Source organism: Canis lupus, chromosome 12, assembly GCF_003254725.2.
Source record: "Canis lupus dingo isolate Sandy chromosome 12, ASM325472v2, whole genome shotgun sequence".
NCBI lineage: Eukaryota > Metazoa > Chordata > Mammalia > Carnivora > Canidae > Canis > Canis lupus.
In genome coordinates, this window is record NC_064254.1 from 13,281,801 (window position 1) to 13,298,619 (window position 16,819).

The following is a 16,819-nucleotide window of genomic DNA, read 5'->3' on the forward strand; positions in this document are numbered from 1 at the left end:
ACTGGAAAACTGTTAAATGAGTTCCTCAGAGAGCCACAAATAACTTGCAGGAATGGATAGAGTGTCTTCCCACAACCACAGGCAGGGGAGCCTCAGGCCTTGAAACAGCCCCTACTACCACAGTTGCCTTAAAGAGGCTTATGCCAAAGTAATACTTTTCAGGTTCTTGACCTTGATGTTTGAAATTTTACAACCACAGCGACAACCTTTAACATAACATAATATTTAAAGCATGGGGATGGTTTACATGGAGATAAATGGACCTGGGAGTAAAGCTGGATTCCTTGTAAAGGTAAACGGTTGAAGTGAGTCTTGTTTGAAAAAGAAATTTTGGCTCAGGAGAAGACTGAGACTTGCCTGAGCACACCTGAGAAATTACCAAGTTTCATTTGTCCAGGGTGAGAAATATGAAATAGTTCTTCCTAGTATTGAAAAGGTTACTTTTCAAAGATCAATTCACTATCACAATCTATCACTATTGTTTGAGAATGACTAAAAAACTAGAGACATTTGGTAACAGAGACTTCGAGTAGCCAAGTTTGACGAGAAAGCCAAGAGTTTAGAGCTGCCCCAGATTTCTGGAAGAAGTTCTTCATATTCCAGTTCTAAAATAGGGAAGGGACAAACAAGCATGTATGATTAGTGATGAGCCATTTCGCCAAACCAATCCCTTAGGGTCCTCCGTCCTGAGTCATAGCTTTTTCCTTTTGATGTACCAAGGATGTATATTGTCTGTGGAGGGTGATTATGGGAACATCCCAAATTTGGCATTCTTTGCAGAGTAAGCAACTTTAAAGGAAGATGGATGAGGACAACTCATCTTTGTGTCAACTGTGAATTTCTGTTTGTGTTGTGAATGCTAAAACTAAATTTAAACACTGGTGTGAGGGCCTTCTAGAGGCCACATTCTCCTGAAACCCTTTATTTCCTACTTACTCTCTACTGTTAGATCCTATGAATGATTCCCTGCTTCTAGATCTTTATAGATACTCCTACTTAGTAAAATGAAGGCCTTGATTGGAAACAGCTGGGACCACCTTCCTCCTATAAAAAAGTATAAATTAATCAATAACACAGCAGACTTCAACCTGACAAACCAGCTTCTACATGCTATATACCAAATTAAACTTTATTTAATAAGGCTCTGTTCTCAACTACTAGTTGCTCCTATATGAATCTGCTGAAACCCTTACACATGCTAGCACCTCTAGTTACCAGGAAAGATAGTTTTTTTAAAAAAGACCAATTGTAGTTAATAGGCTTTTTGTTTTTCTTAAATTGAGGATCAAGCCAGCTCCCAATTTTTGACATTCATATATTCATTCAACTCCATATTATGGCCTACTACCAGAATATCAATTTAACTGGATGAACTGACATATATTCTGTCTACGGCACTAGGAACTGATGAGTAGAAATTAATTAATAAGTTTTCACCTTTTAAATATAATTTTTTTTCTTATCTGCATATAGACAAGTTAGAGAAAAAATTAAAAACCTAAACTGGTTTATTTCTTCTTTTTTATGGGCCATCAGAATTTGTACATTTTATTATTTATTTATTTATTTATTTATTTATTTTTTAAAAATGTTTTTCGAGATTTTTATTTATTCACGAGAAACACAGAAAGAGAGGCAGAGACACAGGCAGAGGGAGAAGCAGGCTCCTCGAAGGGAGCCTGATGTGGTACTTGATTCCTGGACCTCAGAATTATACCCTGAGCTGAAGGCAGATGCTCAACTGCTGAGCCTGAGGCATCCCAAAGATTGTACACTTTAAGGGATATAAATATAAATTAATATTAAAAGGCAAAAGGCTAGTATTTGTTTAAATCAAAGATAAATATGCTACAAAACATAACGTGTAGCTCCTAGTCGAATATAACTGTATATCTGTTCTTTGTACCATTAACTTAATTCATAAGGCTTGAAGTATAGATAAAACTACCCCTTCCACCGGTTTGGATTTCTACCTTACTCTCCACTACTAGCTTTCCTGATTTTTTTCCACTTTCTCAAACTTCAAACGAAATAAAAAAAAATTTCACTGTAGGGGCTGACATCAGTAAGATGGCTGGCTAGGAGGTCCCAAAGCTTGTCTTTCTATAAAAACAATGAATAAACAACTATAAACAGACAAAGCAGCTCTGGGAAAACTCTAGACTACAACAAAGAAGCAGCAAAAACCCTGCAGAGCTCAAATACTGAGCATAGCTGTACAGAAAAGTATAAGAAACATTTTACTGACATCACTCCATCTCCCAGTTCAGAGAAGCTCAGTGCAAAGAGGAACCCCTTCGGAGGGATTATACCTGATGGGAAAAGGAGAGCAGGAGAACTCTTGTAATCCTCATCACTGCCATGGACAGTTGTAGGCTTTGTTACCGAGCACTCCCACAGTCTGTACCAACGCTTAACCCAGCTAAAGGAGCTGCCTCAAGTCCCACTGCTATGTCTCCTCAGCAGGAGCTGGAGCCACTGCTGTGCTGAGAGCTGTCCCCCGGGGTCTCAGCTGATGCTGTGCCCCACTCTCTGATATTGGGCCATCATAGCACCTTGCCATCTGAAAATGGAAGAGCTGGTGCTTTGTGCCCTGCCTTCAGGGTTCTAAGTCATAGCTTTGATCAATCTTCACTGGGGCTGAGTTGCTGCTATTCTGTGGCTGATCCCTGGGGTCCTAGGCTGTGGATCTGACTTGTCATCACTACCTTGTGATTGGTGCTGCTGTTGCTACTCTCTGTCCCACACTCTGGGTCCAAAGTTATGGCACTCACTTGCCATTAGCAGGATGTCATGCTACAGCTGTGTCATACCCCTTGTGTCTGGAGTCACAGCTTTGGCCTGGCATCATGGTGGCCAAGCTGCTGCTGCTCTGTCAGGGCTTTGGCCCATCATCCGCAGGGTATGCTGTTGTTGTACCCCTTGTCCTGGGCCTAAGCCACTGCCCCCATCCTGGGGTCCAAATCACTATGGCGATCCTCAGAGAATCAGACCCTGGTTCCTTCGGAAACCTACACATGCATGCATATCAGACATTTGGACTGCTGTCATAACAAGTGGACCTGTGCCCCAGGACCCTGGCTTCACTGCTGTACTGGGTGCCAGTTCACCAGGCCTGGTACCAAGAGGCATTCCCCTCAGATAAAACTCCCTCCCACAGGAAGAAAGGAGAACAGAAAGACTCCAGTAGTCTTTCACCTAGAACCCCAACAGACCCTGCTACTTACAAAACCTCTGCAGTCACGGTCAAAAAGAACCCCACAGTCTTTGCCAATGTTGACCTCACCTGATGTAGGTGTGTTCTCTCTAGAATAAGAGTCACAGCACCCTACTCAGTCAGAACCCTCACAGTCACTTTCTGTTAAAATCTTTCCTCATCAAAGTCAGTCTGAAAGGTTGAAAGAGGTGATTCTTCTCTCAAATGAGCAAATATCAATGCAAAGCCACAAGAAATGTAAAACAAGGAAACATGATGCTGCCAAAGGTGCTTGATAATTTTCAAGTTATCTCCAAAGAAATGGAAATCTGTGAGTTACCTGAAAAAGATTTCAAAACAATTATTTTAAGGAAGTACAGTGAGATTCAAGAGAACACAGACAAACAACAAAATTAACTTAAAAAAATTATGCTGAGTGAAGTAAGTCAATCGGAGAAGGACAAACATTATATGTTCTCATTCATTTGGGGAATATAAATAATAGTGAAAGGGAATATAAGGGAAGGGAGAAGAAATGTGTGGGAAATATCAGAAAGGGAGACAGAACATAAAGACTCCTAACTCTGGGAAACGAACTAAGGGTGGTGGAAGGGGAGGAGGGCGGGGGGTGGGGGTGAATGGGTGATGGGCACTGAGGGGGGCACTTGACGGGATGAGCACTGGGTGTTATTCTGTATGTTGGCAAATTGAACACCAATAAAAAATAAATTTATTATAAAAAAATAATACAACAATAATGAGAAGTTCAACGAAGAAAAGTCATAAAAACATTTTGGAGCTGAAGTATGCAATCAATGAAATGAAAAATGCAACAGAGAGCTTCAATAAGAGTCTCAGTCAAGCAGAAGAAAGATCTGTGAGCCTGAAGACAGATCTCTTGATACTATCCAGTGGGAGCAGGAGAAAGAAATAAAAATGAAAAAAAGTAAAGAAAGCCTGTGTGAATTATGGGACACCACTGAATGAAACAATATTCATGTTATGGGAGTCCTAGAAAGAGGAGAGAGAGAGAGAGAAAGGGTCAGAAAACATAAAGAAATAATGACTGATAACTTTCAAAATCTGGAGAGAGATGGCCATCCAGATATATGAAACTCAAAGATCCCCAGAAAGATTTGATTTAAAGAGATCTTCACTGAGACAATATAATCAAACTCTTGAATATAAAAAAATAAAGGGAATTTTGAGAGCAGCAAAAGTTTATAAAGAGTCATCAGATATAAGGAGACCCTGAAAAGGCTATCAGCAGATCTCTCAGAAGAAATCCTTCAGATCAGGAGACAGTGGGATAATATACTCAAAGTGGTCAAAGAAATTAAAATGCTGTTCAAGAACACTTTACTCTGGAAAGTAGTTCCTGGGTAGTGATAAAGACTTTTCCAGACAAATAAAAGCTAAGGGAATTTATCACCACTAGACCTGCTTTTCAAGAAATGCTAAATGGAGTTCTTTAAGATGAAACAAAAGGATGCTAATTAGTAACATGAAAGCATCAAAGTATTAATTCACTGATATAGGTAAAGATATAGACAAATTCAAAATAATCTAATACTGCAATGGTGGTATACAAATCAGCAGACTCTAGTATATAAGTTAGAAGACAAAAGAGTTAAAAATAACTATAGCTACAATATTTTGTTAGTGGATATACAATATGAAAAAATGTAATCTGTGACACCAACATACAGTTGGGGGACAAGTAAATGTGTAGAATTTTTTCATGCAATGGAAGTTGTTTTAAACTTAAAACAGACTGTTACAAGATGTACTTTGAAAGCCTCATGGTAATCACAAAGAAAAATATATAAAATATGCAAATGATGAAGAAAAAGAATCAAAGCATACCATTACCAAAAAAAAATAATCAATTTTCAAGAGAGGAAGGAAGGAACAAAGAAACTATAAAACAATCAGAAAACATTTAAATGGCAATAGTAAGTCTTTACCTATCAATAATTACTTTAAATGTAAATGGTTTAAATTTTCCTATCAAAAGATATAGTGCACTTGACAAGATTAAAAAAGGAAAGACCCAACTATATGGTACTTACAAAAAACTTTTCAGCTTTAAAGACACTCATGAGCTGAAAGTGAAAGAAATGCAAATGGAAAGGAAAAGAAAACAGGGGTAGCTAGCTATTCTTATATCAGAAAAAAAAAAAGAACTTTAGGTCAAAAGTTGTAACAAGGGATAAAAATGGTCATTATATAATGATGAAGGGGTCAATTTATCAAGAGGGTATAATAATCATAAATACATATGCACTTAATATCAGAGCACCTAAATATATTAAAGGATTATTAACAGATCTGTAAGCAAAAACACATTGATGCAAAAATAGTAGGGGATGGACCTCAATACCTCACTTTCAAAAATGGATAATTATCAGACTTAATATCAATAAGGAAATAGTGGACTTGACATACTATTTATTTATTTATTTATTTATTTATTTATTTATTTATTGACATACACTTTAGATCAAATGGACCAAACAGACATATATAGAACAGTCCATCCAACAGCAGAATACAAAGTATTCTCAAGTACACACAGAACATTCTCCAGGACAGATCATATGTTACATTATAAAGCCAGGCTTAAAAACTTTTAACAGGCTTAAAAATCTTATCAGCACAATGGTATGAAACCAGAAATCAGTAACAAAAGGAAAACTGGAAAATTTACAAATATGTAGAAATAAAACACACTTCCAAACAATCAATGGGTCAAAGAGGAAATCAAAAGGGAAATTAAAAAAAAAATCTTGAGACAAGCCAAACAGGAAACCTAACATGCCAAAACGTATGAGATGCAACAAAAGCAGTCCTGATAGAGAAGTTCATAGCAATAAATGTCTGCATTAAGAAAAAAAGAAAGATTTAAAATAAACAACCTAATCTTTACCTCTGGGAATGAGAAGAACAAATTAAGACCAAAGTTAGCAGAAGGAAGGAAATAATAAAAATGACAGTAGAAATAAATGAATAGAAAGACAGTAGATAAGACCAACAACTGAGAGGTGGTTTCTAAAAAGATGAAGAAAATTGACAACCTTTAGCTAGACTAAAAAAAAAAAAAGAGATAAAAGAAGAGACATTACAACATAGATCACAAAAATTGGATCATCAGAGACCATATGAACAAGAATATGCAAACGAATTAAATAACTTAGAACACAAGGATAAATTCCTAGAATCTGCTACTTACCAAGACTGAATGATGAATGGAAAATCTGAACAGACCAATAATGAGCAAAGAGATTGAATCAGTAACACAAAATCTTCCAACAAATAAAATCCCAGGACCAGAAAGCTTCACTGATGAATTCTACCAAAGCTTAAAGAAGAATTAATACCAATCCTTCTCAAACTCCCAAAAATAGAAGAGCAGGAAGCACTTTAAAACTCACTTTCCAAGGCAAGCATTTTGATACCAAAGCCAAGAAAGGACACTACAAGAAAAGAAAATTACAGTCTAAGACTTTGGTCAAAATTCTGACATGGGTTTTTCCCCACACCAACAAGCACATCTTGGATACCAGTTCAGTGTCCTACAATTCAACTTAATTCTGACATATCTACCTGGAGAGAGCATCAGATCCCACAGGTTAAGGACTCAGTCCTACAAAACTGCTGCCTCCCAGCCCCCTCACACTGTAGATGCCAACTGCAAGTCCAGTTTACCACCTGTGCTTCTGACTGACCAGCTGTAGACTGGAGGTTTCAATGATCCCCTCCTTGGGTTTAATTTGTTAGAATGGCTCACAGAACTCAGAGGAACACTGTACTTATAAGACTGCTGGTTTATTACAAAAGTATACAATTCAGGAACGATCTGATGAAAGAGATACATAGGGCGAGGTACAAGGTTAGGGCATGGAGCTGCCATGCTCTCTCTGAATGTGTGTCATTCACCCTGAATCTCCATGTGTTCACCAACATGGAAGTTCTCTGAATTTCATGTTTTTGTTTTTGTATTTTTGTGGACTTTCTTATATAAAGAAGATTGATTAAATTTATGACTACTGGTGACTGAACTCTATCACCAGCCCCTTTTCTCTCCCTGAAGGTTGGGTGCTAGGATGGAAAGTTCCAACCCCTCTAATCACATGACTGGCTCCACTGGCAACCAGCCTCCATCCGTAGGTGTACTCTAGAAGTCACCTCATTGATATAACAAGAGACACCTTTACAGTCCATGAGAAATTCCAAGGCTTTTGGAGCTCTGTTCCAGAAACAGGGATGAAGATCAAACATATATTTCTTATTATAAAAAACAATATCACACAAGCCATGTCCCTGTTGAACATAGATGCAAAAGCCCTCAACAAACTACTAGCAAACTAAATTCAGTAGCACACTAGAAGGATTAAGTGAAGTTTATCTCTGGGGTTCAAGGATGATTAAACACACACAAATCAATAAACATGATACACTACATTAAAAGAATGAAAGGTAAAAACCATATGATCATTTCAATAGATGCAGAAAAAGCATTGACCAAAGTCAACATCCTTTCATGATAAAAACTCTCAACAAATTAGGTATACTAGGAATGTACCTAAACATATTAAAGGCCATATAGAACAAACCCAAAGCTAACATCACGCTTAATGGTGAAAAGTTAAAAGTCTTTCCTCTAAGATCAGGAACAAGGTAGTAGTGGAAGTACTAGACACAGCAATTAATCAAGAAAAAGATAAAAGGCATCCAAATCAGAGAGGAAAAAGTAAAATTATATCTATTTGCAGATGACATAATCTTTACATAGAAAGTCTTAAAGAGGGCAGCCTGGGTGGCTCAGCAGTTTAGTGCTGCCTTCGGCCCAGGGTGTGATCCTAGAGACCTGGGATCGAGTCCCATGTCAGGCTCCCTGCATGGAGCCTGATTCTCCCTCTGCCTGTGTCCGTGCCTCTCTCTCTCTGTGTCTCTCATGAATAAATAAATAAAATATTTAAGAAAAAAAAAAGAAAGCCTTAAAGATGCCAGCAAAAACTTTTAGAATTATAAATTAATTCAGTAATGCAGGATACAAAAATCAATATACAAAAATCAGTGGTGTTTCTGTACACAAACCATGAATTATCTCAAAGAGAAATTAAGAAAGTAACCCTATTTACAATAGGATCAAACACAATAAAGTCATTGGGAAAAAATTAGCCAAGGAAATGAAAGACTGCTGGTAAGAAAAATTGAAGAAGTCACAAATAAATGGAAAGATATCCTGTACTTGTGGACTGGGAGAATTAATATTGTTAAAATGTCTATACTACCCAAAGCAATCTACAGATTCAATTCTATCAAAATTCCAATGGTTTTTTTTTTTTTTACAGAAATAGAAAACATAAACGTAAAGCTCATAGGGAACCACAAAAGACCCTGAATAGCCAAAGCAATCTTGAGACAGAAGAACAAAACTATGTTTCACATTTTCTGACTTCAGACTATGTTACAAAGCTATAGTGATCAGAATAGTATGGTGCTGGCATAAAAACAGACACAGATCATGGAACAGAATACAGAGCCCAGAAATAAACCTACATGTATATGGTCAATTAATTTTTGACAAAGGAGCCAGGAACGGACTAGGGGAAAGGACAGTCTTTCAAATAAATGGACAGCCATATGCAAAAGAATAAAACTAGACCCATATTTTACACCATATACAAAATCAGAAACAAAAATCAACTCAAAATAGATTAAAAACTTGAATGTAAGACCTGAAATTGTAAAGCTCCTAGAAGTAAACACAGAGAGTAATCTTCTTGACACTGGTCTTGGAAATGATTTCTTGAATAAGATGCCAGAAGCAAAGGCAACAAAAACTAAACAAGTAGACTACATAAAAAGAAAGAGCTCCTGCATAGCAAAGGAAACAATAAATATAAAGGCCACCTACAGAATGGGTGAAAATATTTGCAAATCATATATCTGATTAGGAGTTAATACCCCAAATATAAAAGAACTCAAGTAATTTGATAGCAAAAAAGCAAGTAATTCAATCTAAAATGCGCAAATGACCTGAACAGGCATTTTTTCAAGGAAAACATACAAATGTCCAAGGGGTATATGAAAAGGTACCTAACATCATCAATCATCAGAAAAACGCAAATCAAAGCCACAATGAGACATCCCCTCACACCTGTTAGGATGGCTATTAACTAAAAAGATAAGATGTTGGTGAGGATGTGGAGAAAAGGGAACCCTGATACACTGTTGGTTGGAATGTAATTTGCTACAGTCATAGAAAACAGTATGGTGGTTGTTCAAAATATTAAAAATAGAATTACCATATGACTCAGCAATCCCACTTCTGGGTATATATAGTAAAGGAAATGAAATCAGTATCTTAAAGAGATATCTGCACTTCTATGTTCACTGCATCATTCTTCACAATTAGCTAAGATATGGAAATAACCTAAATATTCTCTGATGATGAATGGATAAAGAATATATGGTATATATTTACAACAGAATATTACTTAGTCATAAAATAGAAGGAAATCCTACCAAGTCTGACAATATGGGTGAACCTGAACGCATTATGCTCAGTGAAATAAGCCAGGCAGAAAAAGACAAATACTACATGGTATCACTAAAAGCTGATTTCATAGAAACAGAACAGAATGGAGGTTGTCAGGGGCTGTAGGAGGAGGGAAATAGAGAGATATAGGTCAAAGGGTATAAACTTTCAAGTATAGAGGAATAAGGTTTGAGGACCTAATGCGGCTCTGTTTGTCAGATGGTATTGTACACTTGAAAGCTGCTGAGAGTAGATTGTAAGCACTGTCACCACACACACACACACACACACATACACACACACGAGTTAACTACATGAAATGATAGGTGTGCTAATTACTGTATCTTGACCTTAGTAATCACTCCATAATGTGTATGTATATCAAATTACCATGTTGTGCACTTTAAATCTATATGGTTATGTTTGTTAATTATTCCTCAATAAAAGAAAAAAAGAAAAAAAAAAAGAATTTCATTGTAGTGGGTCCCAAATTCACTCACCTATACCTCATTTCTCAAAGGCCTAAGATAGAAGATTTTGATTCCATTGCTTGAATTCCTATAAATTTGCATAGTTTGATTTTAGCAAATCTTTATCGAGTTCTTACTTTATGTCAGCCACTATGTGCTTGGTAGTATGATAGAGAGATAAGTAACACAGTCCTGACTCTCACTAAGCTTCTAATTAATTAATTAATTAATTAATTAATTAATTTTAAGCTTCTAATTTAAAGTTAAAGGTTTAACTATCAAGGAAAATGCATTAAGAGGCCATTCTCAAGGATGAGAAGGAGGAACAAAACAAGGCAGCTCTTTTGTTTATATTTTTTGCATTTTATTCCAGTTTTATTTCAAATAACATTTAAAAGGACTTGAGTTTTATATATTTCTTAAAGCAGGGAGGGGCAAAGATTTAAAAATGCTAAGATCATGGTTAATAGTTTATGAAGCACTTTCATGGCCAAATCTAATTTAGCCTTACTACAACTAGTAAAAAAAAAAAAAAAAAAAAAAAAGGAGAAAAGAAAAGAAAAGAAAAAAGGTCTTATTATTCCCCTTTTTAAAGTGACTTGACTATTGAGTGATAGATTTAGGATTTCAAGCTCAGGGCCTGTACACTTTTCATTATGCCACGTCTTACAATAAGCAAAAGAAAACAAAATCCTTGAAATCTGGCATAATTTATTCTACCCAGATTACTAAAAGAGGTACATATTTTTCTAGTCCTAAAAACTCAATTCTTGCTCAACATAAAATTTTAATTCTAATTTAAACTACAGCAGACTGGTACAATACTTCAGAGGGTAGAGGTGGGACTTGAATCTAAATCATCTTCAGTTTGAAGGGATTCTCAACTAGTCCTTATTTTCCAAACCAATTTTAAAAATAGTGTATAGTAACCAACAAAAATAGAAATAAGAAAACAAAACAAAACAACAACACTGTATGCCCAAATCACCTGAGAAACTTAAAAAAATAACAGATACTCCAGCTCTCCTTTAAGTCAACTGCTCTGAGTGGAGTTTAGGCTTTAGAATGCTTGAAAAGCAATCCAAGTGGTTTGGATGGACAGCGAGGGCTAAAAATGGAGGTAGAGTGGATGAGTATACCATTAATAAACTCCCAAAATGGTTTTGTCAATAAATGGCTCTTTTTAAGAATCTGTCATGATTATACAGTAAATAATGTTTCTTAATGGAAATCCTAATATTGGCATTTAATTTAATATAGGAGAAATACATACTAAGGTTATCAGACCATGCCTTTTACCCAGATAGCAGATGGGATACCTGTATCTCTTGTTTCTCACTTAAAGATCATTATTTTTCTATCTTCCTAGATGCTGGGATGCCACTGTGGAGAAGCACAGTCTTTCAGACTGCCACAACATGTTTAATTCCATAATGAAAATGTAGTGTGGAAAACCCACTAAACCAAGCTGAACAAAAACCCTTTGCTTATATCTAGAATCAAAGAACAACACAATTCTGGGATGGGAAAGTATCTTGTGAACTCCTCTCTTCTAATTCCCAGTTTAACAGATGAAAGAAACTAATGCTGAGAGAGAGAGAGAGAGAGAGAGAGAGACAACCCCCTCCCCCCATCACTGGTCAGCCCAGGATTCCTGACTCAGTCCAGGGCTCTTTATGGATGGTTCTCATTCTGCCCAAAGCTATGTGTTTAGCTTCTCAGACCCTGATGGGGAAAACAGATGTGGGCAAATTGTTTTTCCGGATTAAGAGCCCTTGGGAGCAAAATGAAAGTGAAGGGACTAAATTGTGTGTGTGTGGGGGTGGGGCTTAATGATGTCTAAAACAGTACAGCTGAGTAGTTAGAACAAGGCAGGCCATTATGAGCTCTTTGTTCTACTTCTGGCTCTTCTGCTATATGATTAGCTCTTCCTTGGAGAATCACTTAATTTCCCTAAGTGCCCCAAATAATAATTTCGATAAATGGATGAAATATCAAAATAAGTAGGATGAACATGGCTGGAAGGTTCTATGGCAAAGGTATTTTTGCATCTTTGGGACTTTCAGGGGGTGACATACCATGTGTTCCCACAGAAGTTTTACTAAGGCTGTGCTCAGTTTCTGATTTAAGGCTGAGCAAATAATGTGGCCTGCCTGGATCTGTTTGGAGTTGGCCAATTTGAGTTACCTCCAGTAGTAAAAAAAGATTTGGAGCATATATTCGCCCTTTCCCAAGCTCCTCCTAACTCCCATTTGACTAAGTATGGGACACTCTTTGCATTTTAGTTGATTTGTAGACCCCAGGCGCTGCCCTGGTGGTTTCCCAAGTGTTCTCCTGCACACTACAGGGAGGAAGAGGGTACAGAGGGCAGGGGTCCTAACAGGTACCAGCTTGGCTTTATTAGTGGGCAAAGGTGCAGGGGGTGGGGTGGGGGCAGGGAGTGCAGCAAACCAGGAGCAACAGGCTTTCATTTGTTCTTACTAAGTTAACCTAAGTGTTTGATTTATTAAAATAGTTGAGTTGGATGGGAAAATAGGTACTTCTCAGACTGCCAAGTTAGTCCTCCTTTTTGCCCCACCTACTTCCAAGTTTTACCAGTAAAAACCAGCTATGCTTCTATCTGGCCTTTTTCTACCTCTCTTCTGGCAGCAACATTGGCGAATATATCAAGTTGTCTCAAATTCCACTGCCCCCAGATGCCCAAAGTCAGCCCTGCCCTCTGTGGGGTCTCTGGATTCAAGCCGTCCTCCAACCCCTCCATCTGCCTTAGGTGGTGACTGTGCCCAAGAGACATGCTGTTTTGTTTTAATGCTACAAATCTTTGAAGCTCTGGAACTTCATATCAAAGCAAGTAATAGTTTTTTAAAAGATAAAATATGCCCTCTTTTCTTGCTGCCCTTATGTCTGCGTGTGGGCAAGAGATTTAATTACAATGAAGAAAACTGAATGGTGGTCTAAGATTCTTAAAATCAAAGTGGTAACCATGGCTGAATTTCATTAGCAAACATAAATACAAATAGGCACATCTTGTTTGTACCAATGCCATGTGACTTTTCCCCTTTTGATAATTTCATTCTAACTGATATTTCAGAGAATCTAAATTGAACCATATGATGTATAGCACTGTAACATGCAGAGCTCTTCATTAAGCATTTTCCTTTTTTGTATACTTCCCAATGTTATAAATATCCTGTGAAAATCATGGGGGCAGTTTGTCAGACAGCAGAGCCTTGATTTAAGAACAGTGGAGGGAGCCCTGCCCTTTAAATAAGAGGTCTTGTTTGGCTGGCAGAATGGGAAAAAAGATATAGCATTAACTCTCATTCTATTCCAAGTAACTGGGAGCCTATAAATCTTGAGGAACTTGTCATTTTATGCATGGTTTTCTCTAAATGTGTGTCATAGTCTTCTTATTACCAAGTTATTTCAGCGTTCTGAACATAAACATCTCTAAATTAAAATTTAGTTATTAAAAATTATGATTTCTAACTAAGTAATCCCAATCAAGTTATATGAGAAATGTGTTAATTTAATTTTTGTTGTTGAGCAAAAGAATTAAGTGGCTGATACATATCACATTGTATTTTAGAAAAAAATGTTTTTTGTGAATGTTATTTTCAGCAATTTTACAAGAGACTAAAAGTATACCATTTCCACATATAAATTATTCTTTCTGTGATATTGTGTGCATTTAAATACATCTATGGTTAAAAATAATTTGTTGCCAATGATAAGTTCTTCTTTAGCTACTTTATATTGCAAACAGTCAAAACACAGATGTCTGAAATTATTTCAAGTCACAAACATACGTAATATATGTAAACATTGTCACATTGGCAGGAGTTAGTAACCAAAATCTCCCATTTTGGAGGAGCTCAGGTCTAACAACACTTAATTCTCATTTCTCTTGATTAACTCAGCATCTGGAAAGCAGGGAACTTGCTACTTTATATATCTCTATATGGCTAGGGCATAACCCAATGAATGGCCAGTAAGTAGGGGCTCATCTATTGAATGAATGCATTTAACTAGAAAATAGCTTAGTTTCCTCTAGACAACAATGAGTAATGTTAACATGTGTTCACCATCAGAGCAGGGGCTAGGATATGCTTGGCTCCTAAAAATTAGGCTTAAACCACACACTTATCATTTCACAAGATAACCATCAGTAGCAGTTGTTAAGAAAAAAAAAATAGTGACCTTAATAATTCAACCATAAGCCATACTGCAAAGTAAATGGTTATTCTGATAATAGTTCTCAGTTCCCACGGGAGCATTTCTGGGCTTCTCATTACTGTTATCTGCCAGGAGTAAAACATTTTGCACTGGTGAAGCCAACTGTTACCTTGTTTGCCAGAAAAAGAGAATCCAAGTTATCTAAAACAATACTGCTAAATTGTTTTGTTGTGTCTAAACATTTTAAGCCCAAATATTCTGTTACTGAAAATTAATAGTAAATTTATAGTAAATAGTACAAAATAATTTCTTTTTTACAATCTTGGTCGTGTGGCAAATACTTAATTACATTTTCCAAGTCTTCAACAATGATATAAGATAAAAATACAAAGAAAACATTTGCCTCAATGGCCTTTGCCAAATTCAAAAATATAACACAAGGAGTAAGGGCAAGGATGGTAATAGCTGTTTACCAATAATCAAGATACTGATTTAGAAGAGTAAGTAAATTATAGTTAAGGTTTTTAAGAATTTTTTTGAAGACAATAAGTAATAAAATTAGGACATGATAATCAGGACACAGTAGTTAATAATATCAACCACATATGGTAGCCACCGAGGGCATATTTCTGTATGAACCTACTATCATTTATTTATTCAATAATACAGAGTGTGAAGTGCAGTGGATACAATAGTGATTACAGATGTGGTTCCTCCCCTTCATGTTGAATGTTTAATGAGGGGACAATATTGAATGAGAAATGACAGAAGTGATGGGAGTTACAAAATGAGAATAAGGTATAATGGGACCATATGAGAAGGTGGTAAGGGTGGGTGATGAGACTTACTGAAGGAAAGATATTCAGTTGAGACCTGAGTTGGAAATGGGAGAAGAATAGGTAGTAGGTCGGTAAGACCTACTGAAGGAAAAGATATTCAGTTGAGACCTGAGTTGGAAATGGGAGAAGAACAGGTAGTAGGTCCGTAAGACCTATAGAAGAGGGAGCTTGACTTACCTTATTCCCAAATACCAGTCTATAATCTAGGCTTGTTACAATAAATATTAAATCCAACCCACACTATCTACCACTAAAGGGTTTCTCAAACTTCTGGTAAGAAATGCTCAATGTTAGGGCAGCCCGGGTGGCTCAGCGGTTTAGCACCACCGTCGACCCAGGGTGTGATCCTGGAGACCCGGGATCGAGTCCCACATTGAGATCCCTGCGGGGAGCCTGCTTCTCCCTCTGCCTGTGTCTCTGCCTGCCCCCCCCACCCCATGTGTTTCTCATGAACAAATAATTAAAATCTTTAAAAAAAAAAAAGAAAAGAAATGCTCAATGTTATATATAAGCATTCAACCAATTCTTTTGAATCTCTGCTTTAGGCCTGATATAAACTCTTCATATTAAATTGGAATAATCGTAGGACTTCCAGTTCTTGCCTGGCATGTAATAAGAAGCTTGGACGTTGCTACTCTGTCTTAACTAAAAGCTGAACAAACTGGAAAATCAATAATTCTTCTTAGATCCAAAAGAGAAGTGTGGTCATAGGGCAAACCACTTCTCCTAAAATCAGAAAGATAGGAGAATACAGAGAATCACAAGTTACTGAGAATATGGACTGAATCACAAACTTCTATGGGAACCAGTGCCAGAGTAGAGAAACCTGAACTGTAATGGACAAACTGCTAGAAGCTCTCGTGGACAAATCTGGGAGATAACACTCTAGTGGGACTCAGTCATGGGGGACAGGGAGGAGGGCCCACACTTTTGTGAGTTTTTCCTGTAGGAGCCCTACCAGGTTCTCACAGTGAATATCACTAAAAAAATCTCCTCATGTTTTGGGTAGGAAGAGGGGACAAAACATTATGAAATATACCAGAGCATTCTGTTCTTAACAAGATCTACCCTGAGGAGAAAATTTTTTTTTTTTTTAGGAGAAACTAACCACGGACTAACTGCTGGGATTTTATCAGAGTCTAACTGACCTGGGAAAAGGGAAATACCCAACTTGTTCCCACTGTGGCCTTCCTGTTCACCTAACAGGGGAGTGGCTGGAGAGGGGAAGACTAAGAGGTATCTGTGAAGTTCACAGTCCAGAGGCACACACTTGCTAAAAGACCAAGACCTAACCATACTAGTACAGAATGCTTCCCCACTCCATCTTACCACTACATTAATAAAGGCCTATTTATAATAGTTCCTTTTACCCAGTACACCATGCCTGGCTATTAAGACAAAATTTCAAGGCATACTGAAAGGCAAAGAACAGTTTGAAGGGACAGAACAAGCATCAGAACCAGATTCATTTATGATAGACATGCTGTATTAAGAGACCAGAGATTTAAAGCAACTATGATGAAAACGCTAAGGGCTTTAATGGATAAAGTAGATAGAATGCAAGAACAGATCAGCAATGTAAGCAAGGAGA

The 16,819-nt window shown here is 37.1% G+C and overlaps 1 protein-coding gene across 7 annotated transcripts in view; it reads right to left on the bottom strand.

Moving 5' to 3' along the window:
* The window catches only part of SUPT3H (SPT3 homolog, SAGA and STAGA complex component), a 605,022-nt gene that overhangs the window by 74,754 nt on the left and 513,449 nt on the right, over positions 1-16,819 (bottom strand). The window contains exon 12 of one of the 7 annotated variants that reach the window (XR_007401138.1): positions 937-1,044. The exons of the other annotated variants lie outside the window; for them this stretch is intronic. The gene's annotated coding sequence lies outside the window, so the exon portion shown is untranslated. The remainder of the gene's footprint in view (positions 1-936; positions 1,045-16,819) is intronic. 7 annotated transcript variants of the gene reach the window in all.